The sequence below is a fragment of the Lissotriton helveticus genome, chromosome 2_1 (genome assembly GCF_964261635.1).
Source record: "Lissotriton helveticus chromosome 2_1, aLisHel1.1, whole genome shotgun sequence".
In the NCBI taxonomy this organism is placed as follows: domain Eukaryota; kingdom Metazoa; phylum Chordata; class Amphibia; order Caudata; family Salamandridae; genus Lissotriton; species Lissotriton helveticus.
The window spans coordinates 425,922,890-425,939,246 of NC_136059.1; the positions used below are offsets into that span (position 1 = coordinate 425,922,890).

Sequence of the window (16,357 nt, forward strand, 5' to 3'; positions counted from 1 at the left end):
AGTGAGTCAGTCAGTGAGAGTGAGTCAGTCAGTCAGTGAGAGTGAGTCAGTCAGTGAGAGTGAGTCAGTCAGTGAGAGTGAGTCAGTCAGTCAGTGAGAGTGAGTGAGTGAGTGAGTCAGTCAGTCAGGAAGAGTCAGTCAGTCAGTGAGAGTGAGTCAGTCAGTCAGTGAGAGTGAGTGAGTCAGTCAGTCAGTGAGAGTGAGTGAGTCAGTCAGTCAGTGAGAGTGAGTCAGTGAGAGTGAGTGAGTCAGTGAGAGAGAGTGAGTCAGTCAGTCAGTGAGAGTGAGTCAGTCAGTCAGTGAGAGTGAGTGAGTCAGTCAGTCAGTGAGAGTGAGTCAGTGAGAGAGAGTGAGTCAGTCAGCTTAGGTTTTGTACTGGAAGGGTCCTCGTTCAGTACAAAAAATACTATGCCAAGAAAACAGTGAAAACTTTACCCATTTTGGAGGAGTGTTGTACCAAATACCAATTTGCTTTGGTTTGTAAATACTGAAAAGATTTTGAATCAAGTCTGCATTAGAAAACTTAAGCACACCAAAAGCAAAACATCCATAAATCTGCTCCCAACTATCAGATCCATATTCTCCTGCTCTGGAAAGATACTTTTTAAACTCTATCGCGAGATGCGGGCACTGTATGAAATAAATCTCAGAAACATTCTTTTTGGCTAGCTTTGTGCTATAGAAATACCATATGTACACAAAAGTAGTGGCCTGCAACAATGTTATGCTTTGCATTCAGATGAGCTTAACAACTTGTGCAGCTACTCCCATGCTCCCGACTCACTGGGACTTGCCTTACTTTGAGCTACAGAGAATTACCTAGAGCTGTATAACTTGATGACCAGTAACAAAAGACTGAAATAAATCATGGTTAAATGAAAAAGCATCAAAGGGGATGTGTCCACGTGTAATTTTATTGATCTACAACACGTTTGGTTCCATAGGAGCCAGGATACCGAACAATAGAACAAAAAAAGTCAAGGACACTGTTCTAGAGGGGAAAAAAGTGCCAGAATACTACAAGAAGAACAAAAGGCTGAATGAAAGCCAGCAACTTCGTTATTTGTTTCTAGATTCAGTTTTCTTTAGTCCTCTTCCGGCATTGCATACTTTATAGCCAGCTTCCTTCTCATAGTTTTGTTGTCCCGTGTTGGCCAGCCGCCATCCCTGCACATAGACTTCATAAGTTCTGGGAAAAAAGAAATTAACATAAATCAGTATCATCTTACCACCACTTTCTTAGGTTTTTAATAGGTTTGGGCTGCCCCGTCCAAGTGAAGAAACTGCCGTTCACCAGACGTTGTCCCACTTCCTAGGCAAACAGAAAGAAATCAATACCAGATTTAACTTACAAAACCATCATGGAGGCAGCCATGTTGAGCCTGCACTCTACTTACAATATTCTTATTTGCAAAACAGTCTTAGAAATATCATACTGACCAGAAATCCAAAAAGGAGCTTACGGCCAAGTGCTTGGAAAAGGGCAACTGATCCAATTATTGGGAGAGCTGGTCAGGTCTAAATAAAAGCTTTGAGCACCCATTCATCCGGTTTGAGCTTCTCACCTGGACCTACACATTCTGAAATTAAACCCCAACTCAAGGCTTTGCGCCAGATTTGCATGCCATTTGTAGCGCAAACTCTCAATGAGTTACAACCCCACCCCTATTGTTCTTTTGCAGACGTCCGTTAGTTAGGTGTGAAGGAGTCCTTGTACAATAATATGATCCAGGACCACATATGCAAATATATATTTTAACACTGTATTTATATTCAAGTATTTTCATAGTTCTAGATCTATCAGAGTGGAAATGGTGTCAGTAGTGCTGGGTGTTGATCTGCTTGGGCAACAGACTCCCCCAATACCAGTTGACAAGTGCAAACAGAGTCATGAGGCCACGCTTAGTAATAGCAAAGCAAGGCAAGTTTGCCCACGACACTGATCACCGCCATGTGGAATGAGGCACTGACCACATAACTTGATGAACTCATGATTATAAGGTACAGGGCACAACTCTGTGTTCCAGACCATGGAAAATGGATACACTGCCAGGTCGCAATTTGCTGCTACTTTTTTCAGTTTGTAAGTTGCTAAGTCTTATTGGCTGAGACAAACTTGGAAAAACTAAATGTTGACTATATATAAGCACATGGACATACTTTAATATTTCTGCCAACGTAGCATGTGAAAGGTAATATTATCGCTACGAGGGTTCTAACATTTTTGTTAGACTGATCCTCAATGCATAGCCACCGTTACAGTGGCTTTTACATGACCAAGGGATGGTGCAGGTCAGAAATAAACGTTTTAGACATCTAGAGACAGGAGAGAGATACCATGTGCGTTCTTTTCCAGCTTGGGCAAGTGACAAGTTCGGCATTTAACAGTTGACTGATTCAATGTTGGACCTTTACAGGTGCATGACTATAGCACTAAGGCCCTTTACCACTCATTCTAAGAAATATGCCTCTGGACATACTATCAGGGTAGAGTGATAGCTTTCCAGGATACCAGTGATCTATCTGTTCCATAACTTACCTTACTTCAACTATTAAAGCATTTCAAATTTGTTGAACAAGGATCCACGCTACATCCTCCTTTCAGAATCTAAAAGTGGTAATTCTGAAGATTGCCATAATCCATTACAGAAAACGTGGTTCACAAAAAACAAGGCCCTAAACACACACCATTAGTGGCATTAGATAGAACAAGGCTCAGGCACAGAGCTCCATACTCAGACTCAAGGACAGCAGGGTAGGGGCATTGTCAGTCGCACCCTCTCCTTTTGCAGACAGGGTGCGGGGTGGAGTGAAGTGTGAATAAATTGAGAAGTCCGGGACAAGAATGTGCTTTGCATAAGTCACAGCTCTGCCTAGCATTTCCCGCACTCCCTTTGTGTTGTTGACTTACTTGTTTGGGTCCTGTTGTCCTGCAGTTAGGAATTTGTGGATCCTTGATTGGACATCTCTGACATGTTCCAGCTCTGACACGCGGGTCTTCCTCTCCCAGCTCGTTGATATCTTCTTCCGGGTTCCTTCGCCTCTGCGTTCCCTCGCCAGAGGTACATGCTTGTGTAGCTGTTTCTTCGCACCTGAGTTTCTTCGGCCTCTCGTCCTGTACAGAATACAATGAGAGAAGAAAGATATATTTAACCAAAGAATCCTCATCTAACTGGTATATGGTAGGATGATGGTATACATATTTAGAAGGACATAGGTACTTATCTGATCCAAGGAGAGTGGAGAAATGGTTATTCTTTTGTTTCTCCTTTTTAACACATGCTGGCTCTAAAGAGAAAATAGATATGTTTGTTTCCTGATTTCTTAAGGAGACCCTATATTCTTAGCTGACCCAGCACTTTTTTGTGTAGCTTTTTCATATTACATCCTATCTAGCAAAATATGTTTTTTGTTTTTTCCTAGTATTAACTAGGATGTATATTTTTTGGTTAAAATGGAGTGCTACAGTGGCATTTGTTAAGGTTATTCCCCCTCATTGTTTGCAAATATATATATATATATATATACATACACACACACATATAACTTTCTTTTACCATAATGTTTAATAATTAGTATTTTTTCTATTCTTAGACACCTCATTACTAATTTGTTTTCTGCTTTTCTATACCTTCATTTGAATTGGAAGAGGGATGATCACTAGGTACGTTAACACTAAATAGCATTTCATGCCCTTTTAAGACAATCTCCAGACATGTGTAATTAAGATAACTTACTGTGTGTTTATTTACATAGGAGGTGTATGCAATCAACCCCATGCAGACATTGTGCAAGACGTGTCATTGTGATTCATCTCCTTTTCCTTGTTGTTTTCCCCTCTTCCCTACCTTGACCTGTGTTGGGCTGATCTTGGTGGGTGAGGGAAGTTGGGATCCAGCATCAGGTCTTCCATCTCGCTACTGCGGAAACATAAGGTGAGACTCAGAGCTACAAGCACCTGCCCATTGATGTAGATAAAAGACATGATATCCAGCTTATTGTGCCAGGCCACAAACAGTAAATGAAATTTAGGAAGGGACGCAAGCAGCCAGTTTATCGTCTCTCAGCTGAAAAGTTGAGCTAAGCGCACTTGCCGTTTTCTTGATTTAAATCACTAAAACAGGAACAATAGTTTCGAACATCTGGATACACGAACTATAGCAAAGAATGATCCCTGGGTTCGTTTAATCGTTGGGCAGAGATCCACCAGCAGAGGGGTCATTCTTGATCACCAATTAGCAAGATCCTAAGGGCCTTCATCCTGGGCTTCATGTTGCAGCCCTGGCATCTGTAATTGGGACATACACCCATGATATTCAAAGCATTGCCTACTTTCTGTGTGCAAATACTCAATCAGTGCTGAGTTAGCGTCTGCTTTAGCCTTGCGTTACTAGGGTGCAGCAGTTCAAGAGCCTCTGCACAAGTGTCTGCTTCGGTCTCACGGTTCTAGGGCAAGTCCAACACTTAGACACGCGGTTATGGAGATGGCACAGACAAGATATCTACTGGCAGTTTAAAGGGCAAAATGTAGGTTAGAATAAAAGGAAACGCACCACATCTCGCAAGAGCAATGATGGTATAATAACACAAAACACCCCATGGGTGAACTCCTAATGTGGAGAACAACAGAGCCAAACACAAGTAGAATGGCTTTTTACATGAGGAAGTGTTTTTGGTGGTGTAAAACAGTGTGTGCTGCCTGGTTTTTGATCTTCACCCTTGGGACAATCTGTGTTATTATTTATCCTAAGCATGTGGCCTTCCTTATTTTCCATGAAAAAGATGATGGCATTCGCATTTTAATTTGTGTTCCCTGGGCTACTGCAGTGGAGGTGTTCTCGGTTGTGCAGCGAAACGGGGCATTTGCGATACAGTCCCATATAGGTTTCCAGAATAAAAGGATGTCTGAAAGGTAGAGGGAAAGCGCACCTACAAAGCCACAATATTATCATAGACTGGTGAACAGTGGTCACATTATAGATTACACTCGAGCAGCGCTTGGTAACATTAATATGAGCAATGGTAGAATGGAGAAATAAGAAACTTCTACACTTGGTATGTCAAGAAGGAAGAGACTGATCCTAGCACACTGGCGACAACTACTCAACATTTTAATGTTATCCTCAGGAGAGGACTGTGTGACGGTTCACAGGTTTAGGATTGTACAGTCACACATAATAAAACTTGCATCAATCGGCCAACCCGATGCGAAGTTTGAATGTTTGAGAGGCTATGCAGCATGTTCCTCTCTTCAACTGTAGCTCAATATTAGGAGTATTGTATAAATGCAAATTATTTTCTAGGAAATGAGAACCGGTTACAGCCCTGGAGGTTGGAAAATTTCGTGTACACCCACAACAAGAGGGAGTCAGGCAGCACATGCTTCGAGTGAATCCAGAGTACCTAGTGCCCATGGAGTGACGAAAAATACCTTTAGTTAATTTCCAGAAATAGACAAAACAGCACCTACTGTTTACAACCATTTTATGCAGGTTTCCCTCCATGCTAGCCATTCAAAACTGCACCATTCCATAGACTGCCATGAACTCCAAGCATGCATTCAGTGAATTTATCAACTGTGATCAGACAGAAGACAACACACATGTATCGGTTTACTCTTCTCCTATACAGAAAGTACAATAGAAAACACCTGCAAAGGATAGATATTACAGAAAGACTATAGATTACTCAGCAAACCATGCGACATTTAATAATCCTACAATTTACTCCACAATCTAGCACTAACGCGGATGGCCACTCCCTTGTGCTGACTTCGGACTCCTAGGTGCCAGACCCTTTTTCCACCAGCTCCACGCAGAGAAGCCCCTCCATCGAAGACGGGGGGGGGGGGCCGCACAACACGCCGAAGGGGATGTGGGGGAGCTCAAGATACAGCACACCATCCGGTTGCTGCGTAAGCAAGTACAGGTAAATTGGTACATGGCTTTTAAAAGCAACGCTTTTTATTACAAAGTGTATCTGCGCCACTTCCTTCATTTGGGAGGTCAGATTCACCTTTTTGAACTGTTAGCCACAAACAAACCAGACGAGTATAAGCTGCATGAATCCCCGACCCAATTTTCACCAACCCGCTCCTGCATGCCCAAGCTTACCTGAGATGTCGGAATTGCCTGCAGTTTTCCTTTGCTGCGCAAAACTCTGTAAAAGAATACAAAGAGAGCGAATCCGCGCCTTCGTGTCCACCATTGCACCCTCACGGTGATCCGTTAGTGCTGCAGTGCAATGACGTCACTTCCGGCGCTACCGGATGTACGTAGGGCATTTGTGAGATCCACTTATAATTTATTTAGGTACCTGTTTAAAGGTAAGTAAATGGGCAGTAGCGAGTGGGAATTCCCCCAAAAAACATTTAGGCCATTTCTAAGAGTGTATTTGACAGGTCTAAATGGCCGAGTGGCAAGAACTGCTATTTTAATTGCAAGGTCTCGGGTTCGAGTCCCAGCGCCGCTTTTTTCCCTGTATTGTTTCTCCATATAAAACGGACTGTTTAATATGTTTTCAATGCCCGTGTCCTTTTATGTATTCCTTAGGCACAATGAAAACTAGAGACTTGCGTTACTAGCTTTTAAGTACAAACAATGGGCCTCGATATAGTTGTCCGGTTGCAGTGCGTTTCTTTTAAAGGTTTGAGTTTCACAAAAATACCGTGATTGCAATGCTGGGTTGTAGGAATAACCTTACTCGTCGTAGAGCAGCAGTATCCAGGTCACGGGGAGTTCACTAGAGAACCAGCATAGTCTTTCCATTTTCAGATGCATGAAATTCAATTTCCAACCATTGGCTCGGAGTACATTTTGCTATTAATGCCAACGCACCATCTCTGCATTTTTTTAAATTACAAATCGCAAAGCAATATTTCACATTTGTATAAAAAGGCACAACCCAAAAAAATCACAATGTAGAAGGTAAAATTAGCGCATTCAGGGTTGATGCAATCATTATATTGTAAGTAACCGGGGCCTCATCAGTAGAAAATAATGACGTCTGAGCAGAACAATGTTTATCATGTGTCTTGCCAACATTGTTTGTGATTTGCATTAAGAGAAAATTGTTGCTTTACAAATGTGGACTTTACTTTTTTACTTTTGCTATTTGGGGGCAGGGCTTGTCTCATTTTGTTATCATTAAACTGATTTTCCCTGTTTATAGATAACGTGGGCAACACTATCATGGTTCCAGGTGGTGCCGCCCCGCCTCCTTTTGTAAATGTGAACAGTGTTTTAAAACAAGCATTTGCAATGCAATGGGTTTCGCATTTGTAAGCGTTAGAGTTTTTGCCACTGCTTATGCCCGTTGATGCTCTCTACACTTTGATATAATGTGGACGGCATGGTGCCGGCATCGCTCGCAGCAACGTTATTAATAATGATTACATAGTTGCTGGTAGGAAAACATAGGTAGGTAAGGAGCTGTTATTTTTAATACAATAGCTAGTTTTCACACTGTTACCGCCTCTATATCAGCTGTGACCGGGGTAAATCGAAAGAGATGAGGCAGATTGGTATGCGTCCGCTAGGACTATGAAGCTTTGCACACAGCACTTTGCAAAGGCAGATACACTTTAAAAGGAACGCATTTTAGTGACACGATAATAAAGAAGTGCGGCCACCAAATGCGCTGTATTTTAAAAAATGGAATACAAACAATTTACAAAGGATATGCTTCAGCCGCGTTATATAAATGTGGTGGCTGCCATTATTAAAGTTAACGCTTAACGTGCAGTGTAGTTATGCGCTCGCTGGGGGGGGAGGGGTTTAGTTAAACAAAAATGAAAAATATAAAATAAAACGTACCGTCCCGCTTCGGAATGGGTCCGGATTCCCGCTTCCTCCGTCCTGCTTTCTCCAATTCCCTGCCGCTCTCGTCACGAAGGAAAGACGTCGGAGCAATCTGGCCGGTATTGTTTTGGGTTATTAACTAACAGGAAGAGTGTAAGATAATGGATTGCTGATTGGTGAATATCGGTGCTTGCTACCAGAGGAATAGACACGATGACGTCGGCTAAAGTCTTTGATCTTGATCACAAGCAAGTGATTGACTTCTATTGTAGCACATTATTTCCCACTGCTACAATTGACATGTATCAGCAGTCAACAGAATTGAGAATGTCAAGACAGCGTAAGTTTAGTCTAACCATATATCTTCCATCTCTTTAGTCTTATACTAGCATCCAAAACCAGTTTTCTGCCACACCTCATTAATCTAACCTACTCTCTTCAATTGTGTACTAATCAGGATCTTTAAATCTGTTTTACTGGTGGTGTAGCTTGTCCATTCTTAGACTGAGATCATACCATCTTTTTCATCATAGCATATGGAATCTTTTCAAAGTGGGCTGGAAAGAACAGGTGGGCCCAGTGAGTTGGTTATTTTGTACGTAAAATGCTGTAATAAATTCACCCAATGGTACAGAAATGTATTTGCACTATTAAACACATGTACTGTAAACACGGATTTATGAAACACAGCTGGCAAGTACATGATGCCAAAATACACTTATTGAAAACATCTTTGAGACAGCCTCTTTCAAAGCACTGCTGGTCAGATTAGTAAATACATTATAGGAATCATGTGCCTGCAGATGCCTTATAAAGTAGGCTCCTTCTATGTCAAGTGATGCAAAAAATAATACACAACGCTGAACGCCAGGGCATCAATCACAAGACCTCCCACAACATACACTCTATGCCCCCCATCCTCCTTTAACCATTTCAAAGGTTGTCTGTGAAAATCATCAAAGCATTGGAGTACGTGATCGCTGCACATTCTTGGGTTTTTCCACATCTCCTTTACGAACAGTGAGGACCAGGGTGGCAAAAAATTGTCTTTTCAAGACATTAGTCCATCTCTGGCTGGGCCCTCTTCTCCAGTCCCCATTCCCTCCTTCCCTGTATTCTTTCTACTAACCTACTGTGCTTTGTCACTTTCTCTCTTCCTCTTAAACTCCACTCACTATCCCCCTCTCCTTCAAGTTTTATCACAGCAACCAATACTACTTACTTTTCTTTACACTATTCCTCTTGCATTTCTACACCTTATGCCATTCTGCCTCCCAACCCTTACCAGCAGCAACCTCTACTATCTTTTCTCGTCCCCTCAAATCTCTTTCACCACATACAATCTCTCCAGCTCCTCATCATCCTCATTATAACCATTTCTTTCCAGTTTATTCTTCCTGCCTTTCATTATCTATCTCTCCCTGTAATCTCCCTCACTTCTTGCCTTGTATTTTTACCAGTTCTTACCATCTACAGAAGAATTGTTTAACTGATTGAAGGAAAGGAATGTGTGTAGGAGGCTGGCTCAGTATATGGCGTGTACCAATTGGTGAGGCACTGTGCACTGAGGCCAGGCAAACCTTAGTATTAGTTGTAATGGTCCCTGATAACCAAAGCTGTCAAGGGGTAACTGTGGAGAACAGCTAAGGCTTATTCAGGAGGGTGTAAAACGTGTTCATTAACACACAGTCAGTCAGTGAATCTTACACTCAAGAAAGGACCACACCAGTGTTAGAAAAATACTTTTATATTTATTAAACAAAACACTAGACATTCTTTGCTATATCTCCTACCTGGAGATATCAATACACCTAGAAATATACTTCAGCACTGGTAAGTAAAGCATAGAAAACACATGGGCCCCTATGGGGGGGGCCAAACCAAATACTAAGAACATGGAATGCGAGGTGAGTACCAAACCAGGACTGATATCCAAGGATGAAGAAGCTAGGGGAAGCACAGAACCACCAAAGGTAAGTAGCTAGGGACCCCCGGGTGCAAAGGTGTTACACCTGGTCAAGTGTCCATAGGATAACACGGGGAAAGTCGCGGTTGGTATTTTACGGTTTCAGGGCCCTTCTCAAAGGACCCTGAGGAAACCAGTTCTATCAAGGAAGGTTGGAGAGCCACCGTTGATGATTTAAAATTTTAACAGTGGATGCTTGTTTTACCTGTTTTGTACAAAAAGAAAGTGGCAAAAACAAATAAATGTGTTAAAAAAATAACCTGTGACTTATTCACAGTTCTCTAAAGCACACTGTATGCTCAGTTGTGTATAATAGAAAAGTTATTTGCCATTTTGCGTTTATCTGCAATTAATCGTGCAATCATCCAACAGTTAGAATATATCTAGAAAACTGAAACCAAAATGGTGGACATGCTCATGAAGTAACCAGCAATTCATGTTAAAATCACCAGAAGAAAAATATCTTATTGAAAACACAAAGGTACCTTTAAAGTAATCAGGTACTCATTTTCAAAGCATCCTAAAGTCATCAGGGACAATCTCATCCTGTAATCTTGTAAAGTAATCAGATACTCATTTTCAAGACATCCTTAAATCATCATGAATAATGACACCTTCTGAAGTCATCAGGTACTGATTTTCAAGTCATCCCTAAATCATCATGAATAATGACACCTTCTAAAGTCATCAGATACTCATTTTCAGGTCATCTTCAAATCATCAGGCAGAGCTTTTAAGCTTTGCTGATGACTTCAAGAGCTTGATGATGTCTGATGATGTGAAAAGGACTTCTAATGTAGTTGGATGATCATTGAATTACTCTAGGATGGCTTCTAAAGTAATCCTGTTTGACCTGGGGGGGGGCCGCACAACACGCCGAAGGGGATGTGGGGGAGCTCAAGATACAGCACACCATCCGGTTGCTGCGTAAGCAAGTACAGGTAAATTGGTACATGGCTTTTAAAAGCAACGCTTTTTATTACAAAGTGTATCTGCGCCACTTCCTTCATTTGGGAGGTCAGATTCACCTTTTTGAACTGTTAGCCACAAACAAACCAGACGAGTATAAGCTGCATGAATCCCCGACCCAATTTTCACCAACCCGCTCCTGCATGCCCAAGCTTACCTGAGATGTCGGAATTGCCTGCAGTTTTCCTTTGCTGCGCAAAACTCTGTAAAAGAATACAAAGAGAGCGAATCCGCGCCTTCGTGTCCACCATTGCACCCTCACGGTGATCCGTTAGTGCTGCAGTGCAATGACGTCACTTCCGGCGCTACCGGATGTACGTAGGGCATTTGTGAGATCCACTTATAATTTATTTAGGTACCTGTTTAAAGGTAAGTAAATGGGCAGTAGCGAGTGGGAATTCCCCCAAAAAACATTTAGGCCATTTCTAAGAGTGTATTTGACAGGTCTAAATGGCCGAGTGGCAAGAACTGCTATTTTAATTGCAAGGTCTCGGGTTCGAGTCCCAGCGCCGCTTTTTTCCCTGTATTGTTTCTCCATATAAAACGGACTGTTTAATATGTTTTCAATGCCCGTGTCCTTTTATGTATTCCTTAGGCACAATGAAAACTAGAGACTTGCGTTACTAGCTTTTAAGTACAAACAATGGGCCTCGATATAGTTGTCCGGTTGCAGTGCGTTTCTTTTAAAGGTTTGAGTTTCACAAAAATACCGTGATTGCAATGCTGGGTTGTAGGAATAACCTTACTCGTCGTAGAGCAGCAGTATCCAGGTCACGGGGAGTTCACTAGAGAACCAGCATAGTCTTTCCATTTTCAGATGCATGAAATTCAATTTCCAACCATTGGCTCGGAGTACATTTTGCTATTAATGCCAACGCACCATCTCTGCATTTTTTTAAATTACAAATCGCAAAGCAATATTTCACATTTGTATAAAAAGGCACAACCCAAAAAAATCACAATGTAGAAGGTAAAATTAGCGCATTCAGGGTTGATGCAATCATTATATTGTAAGTAACCGGGGCCTCATCAGTAGAAAATAATGACGTCTGAGCAGAACAATGTTTATCATGTGTCTTGCCAACATTGTTTGTGATTTGCATTAAGAGAAAATTGTTGCTTTACAAATGTGGACTTTACTTTTTTACTTTTGCTATTTGGGGGCAGGGCTTGTCTCATTTTGTTATCATTAAACTGATTTTCCCTGTTTATAGATAACGTGGGCAACACTATCATGGTTCCAGGTGGTGCCGCCCCGCCTCCTTTTGTAAATGTGAACAGTGTTTTAAAACAAGCATTTGCAATGCAATGGGTTTCGCATTTGTAAGCGTTAGAGTTTTTGCCACTGCTTATGCCCGTTGATGCTCTCTACACTTTGATATAATGTGGACGGCATGGTGCCGGCATCGCTCGCAGCAACGTTATTAATAATGATTACATAGTTGCTGGTAGGAAAACATAGGTAGGTAAGGAGCTGTTATTTTTAATACAATAGCTAGTTTTCACACTGTTACCGCCTCTATATCAGCTGTGACCGGGGTAAATCGAAAGAGATGAGGCAGATTGGTATGCGTCCGCTAGGACTATGAAGCTTTGCACACAGCACTTTGCAAAGGCAGATACACTTTAAAAGGAACGCATTTTAGTGACACGATAATAAAGAAGTGCGGCCACCAAATGCGCTGTATTTTAAAAAATGGAATACAAACAATTTACAAAGGATATGCTTCAGCCGCGTTATATAAATGTGGTGGCTGCCATTATTAAAGTTAACGCTTAACGTGCAGTGTAGTTATGCGCTCGCTGGGGGGGGAGGGGTTTAGTTAAACAAAAATGAAAAATATAAAATAAAACGTACCGTCCCGCTTCGGAATGGGTCCGGATTCCCGCTTCCTCCGTCCTGCTTTCTCCAATTCCCTGCCGCTCTCGTCACGAAGGAAAGACGTCGGAGCAATCTGGCCGGTATTGTTTTGGGTTATTAACTAACAGGAAGAGTGTAAGATAATGGATTGCTGATTGGTGAATATCGGTGCTTGCTACCAGAGGAATAGACACGATGACGTCGGCTAAAGTCTTTGATCTTGATCACAAGCAAGTGATTGACTTCTATTGTAGCACATTATTTCCCACTGCTACAATTGACATGTATCAGCAGTCAACAGAATTGAGAATGTCAAGACAGCGTAAGTTTAGTCTAACCATATATCTTCCATCTCTTTAGTCTTATACTAGCATCCAAAACCAGTTTTCTGCCACACCTCATTAATCTAACCTACTCTCTTCAATTGTGTACTAATCAGGATCTTTAAATCTGTTTTACTGGTGGTGTAGCTTGTCCATTCTTAGACTGAGATCATACCATCTTTTTCATCATAGCATATGGAATCTTTTCAAAGTGGGCTGGAAAGAACAGGTGGGCCCAGTGAGTTGGTTATTTTGTACGTAAAATGCTGTAATAAATTCACCCAATGGTACAGAAATGTATTTGCACTATTAAACACATGTACTGTAAACACGGATTTATGAAACACAGCTGGCAAGTACATGATGCCAAAATACACTTATTGAAAACATCTTTGAGACAGCCTCTTTCAAAGCACTGCTGGTCAGATTAGTAAATACATTATAGGAATCATGTGCCTGCAGATGCCTTATAAAGTAGGCTCCTTCTATGTCAAGTGATGCAAAAAATAATACACAACGCTGAACGCCAGGGCATCAATCACAAGACCTCCCACAACATACACTCTATGCCCCCCATCCTCCTTTAACCATTTCAAAGGTTGTCTGTGAAAATCATCAAAGCATTGGAGTACGTGATCGCTGCACATTCTTGGGTTTTTCCACATCTCCTTTACGAACAGTGAGGACCAGGGTGGCAAAAAATTGTCTTTTCAAGACATTAGTCCATCTCTGGCTGGGCCCTCTTCTCCAGTCCCCATTCCCTCCTTCCCTGTATTCTTTCTACTAACCTACTGTGCTTTGTCACTTTCTCTCTTCCTCTTAAACTCCACTCACTATCCCCCTCTCCTTCAAGTTTTATCACAGCAACCAATACTACTTACTTTTCTTTACACTATTCCTCTTGCATTTCTACACCTTATGCCATTCTGCCTCCCAACCCTTACCAGCAGCAACCTCTACTATCTTTTCTCGTCCCCTCAAATCTCTTTCACCACATACAATCTCTCCAGCTCCTCATCATCCTCATTATAACCATTTCTTTCCAGTTTATTCTTCCTGCCTTTCATTATCTATCTCTCCCTGTAATCTCCCTCACTTCTTGCCTTGTATTTTTACCAGTTCTTACCATCTACAGAAGAATTGTTTAACTGATTGAAGGAAAGGAATGTGTGTAGGAGGCTGGCTCAGTATATGGCGTGTACCAATTGGTGAGGCACTGTGCACTGAGGCCAGGCAAACCTTAGTATTAGTTGTAATGGTCCCTGATAACCAAAGCTGTCAAGGGGTAACTGTGGAGAACAGCTAAGGCTTATTCAGGAGGGTGTAAAACGTGTTCATTAACACACAGTCAGTCAGTGAATCTTACACTCAAGAAAGGACCACACCAGTGTTAGAAAAATACTTTTATATTTATTAAACAAAACACTAGACATTCTTTGCTATATCTCCTACCTGGAGATATCAATACACCTAGAAATATACTTCAGCACTGGTAAGTAAAGCATAGAAAACACATGGGCCCCTATGGGGGGGGCCAAACCAAATACTAAGAACATGGAATGCGAGGTGAGTACCAAACCAGGACTGATATCCAAGGATGAAGAAGCTAGGGGAAGCACAGAACCACCAAAGGTAAGTAGCTAGGGACCCCCGGGTGCAAAGGTGTTACACCTGGTCAAGTGTCCATAGGATAACACGGGGAAAGTCGCGGTTGGTATTTTACGGTTTCAGGGCCCTTCTCAAAGGACCCTGAGGAAACCAGTTCTATCAAGGAAGGTTGGAGAGCCACCGTTGATGATTTAAAATTTTAACAGTGGATGCTTGTTTTACCTGTTTTGTACAAAAAGAAAGTGGCAAAAACAAATAAATGTGTTAAAAAAATAACCTGTGACTTATTCACAGTTCTCTAAAGCACACTGTATGCTCAGTTGTGTATAATAGAAAAGTTATTTGCCATTTTGCGTTTATCTGCAATTAATCGTGCAATCATCCAACAGTTAGAATATATCTAGAAAACTGAAACCAAAATGGTGGACATGCTCATGAAGTAACCAGCAATTCATGTTAAAATCACCAGAAGAAAAATATCTTATTGAAAACACAAAGGTACCTTTAAAGTAATCAGGTACTCATTTTCAAAGCATCCTAAAGTCATCAGGGACAATCTCATCCTGTAATCTTGTAAAGTAATCAGATACTCATTTTCAAGACATCCTTAAATCATCATGAATAATGACACCTTCTGAAGTCATCAGGTACTGATTTTCAAGTCATCCCTAAATCATCATGAATAATGACACCTTCTAAAGTCATCAGATACTCATTTTCAGGTCATCTTCAAATCATCAGGCAGAGCTTTTAAGCTTTGCTGATGACTTCAAGAGCTTGATGATGTCTGATGATGTGAAAAGGACTTCTAATGTAGTTGGATGATCATTGAATTACTCTAGGATGGCTTCTAAAGTAATCCTGTTTGACCTGGGGCGTGACATCCTAAGTCCAAGATGCAAACTGGCTAAAGTGCCTGGGCCTGCTTGACCTTCATACAGGACATGGCGCCGTCTGTGTAAATGTCGGTGCAAAAGTGCACTTCACCTTAAACTTGCGTAGAAATGTCTTTTTTTAGTAATATTGTCTCCTGAATGCGTGAACAGTTGCATTATGTGGCGTGTGTGCAAACGAACGCCTTACACTGGAGCTACCACGAGACGGCCGAGCGTCTGTCTTTGAAAACACGACGCTTTGACTCACGCCTTCCGCACCAGCCAGCTAATAAAATTACATCTGCCACAGGGGAGTGAAGACAAAAATCAACAATTTGCATAGCGAACAAGCTTTATATGGTTGCAACCCGTGTTCTCTTGAAGAGAACAAAAGGATTTCAACTCCCTCTTGGCTCATACTAAGCAGGAGACATGTGGCTTTTGAAAAAAGACAAGCCAGCTCATCCTGCCTTCTCCCAGCAGTGCTTTGTCAGACACGGCACGGGGCCGACTCGCTGCCCTGGGCTCCCCTCAAGAGGAAGCCCCACTAAATTCAATTTGCCCCTCTGCCTTTTAGTGCTGAAGGGACCTGCATGTGAGCAAGTCCCATGGTAATGCGGAACAGATGGGCCAGCTTTTGTCTAATTAGATTCGGCACACAGGCTGTTTACTTGTGCTAATGTGGAAATTCACGCGAATTTCACACTTATTACGAGAACACGTCGCTCTGTGCTAACAAGACGGAAAGTTGCCTCTTGCAAGAGCAGCCAGGTATCTATCATTGCAGGAGCCCTGCTTGATAAAAATCAATACGTGTAATTGAATACTGTCTGGCAATCGTTTACTTTAAATGGTCGGCTGACATGAACTTTAACCTCCAAACAAAATAGGTCAGGCATAGTTTATTTACTTCAACATATCATCAATTTTGCCGCATATAGTTTCCTATATATTTT

At 41.7% G+C, this 16,357-nt stretch overlaps 1 long non-coding RNA gene across 1 annotated transcript; it reads right to left on the reverse strand.

The window, feature by feature from the left end:
• Window positions 1-957: 957 nt before the first annotated feature.
• LOC144819366 (uncharacterized) lies at window positions 958-6,228 on the reverse strand. The gene is made up of 4 exons (XR_013607319.1): window positions 6,114-6,228; window positions 3,849-3,920; window positions 2,912-3,288; window positions 958-1,189 (listed from the first exon to the last, which is right to left on the reverse strand). It is a non-coding gene; the product is annotated as an uncharacterized LOC144819366 (long non-coding RNA).
• Between the last annotated feature and the right edge of the window lie 10,129 nt (window positions 6,229-16,357).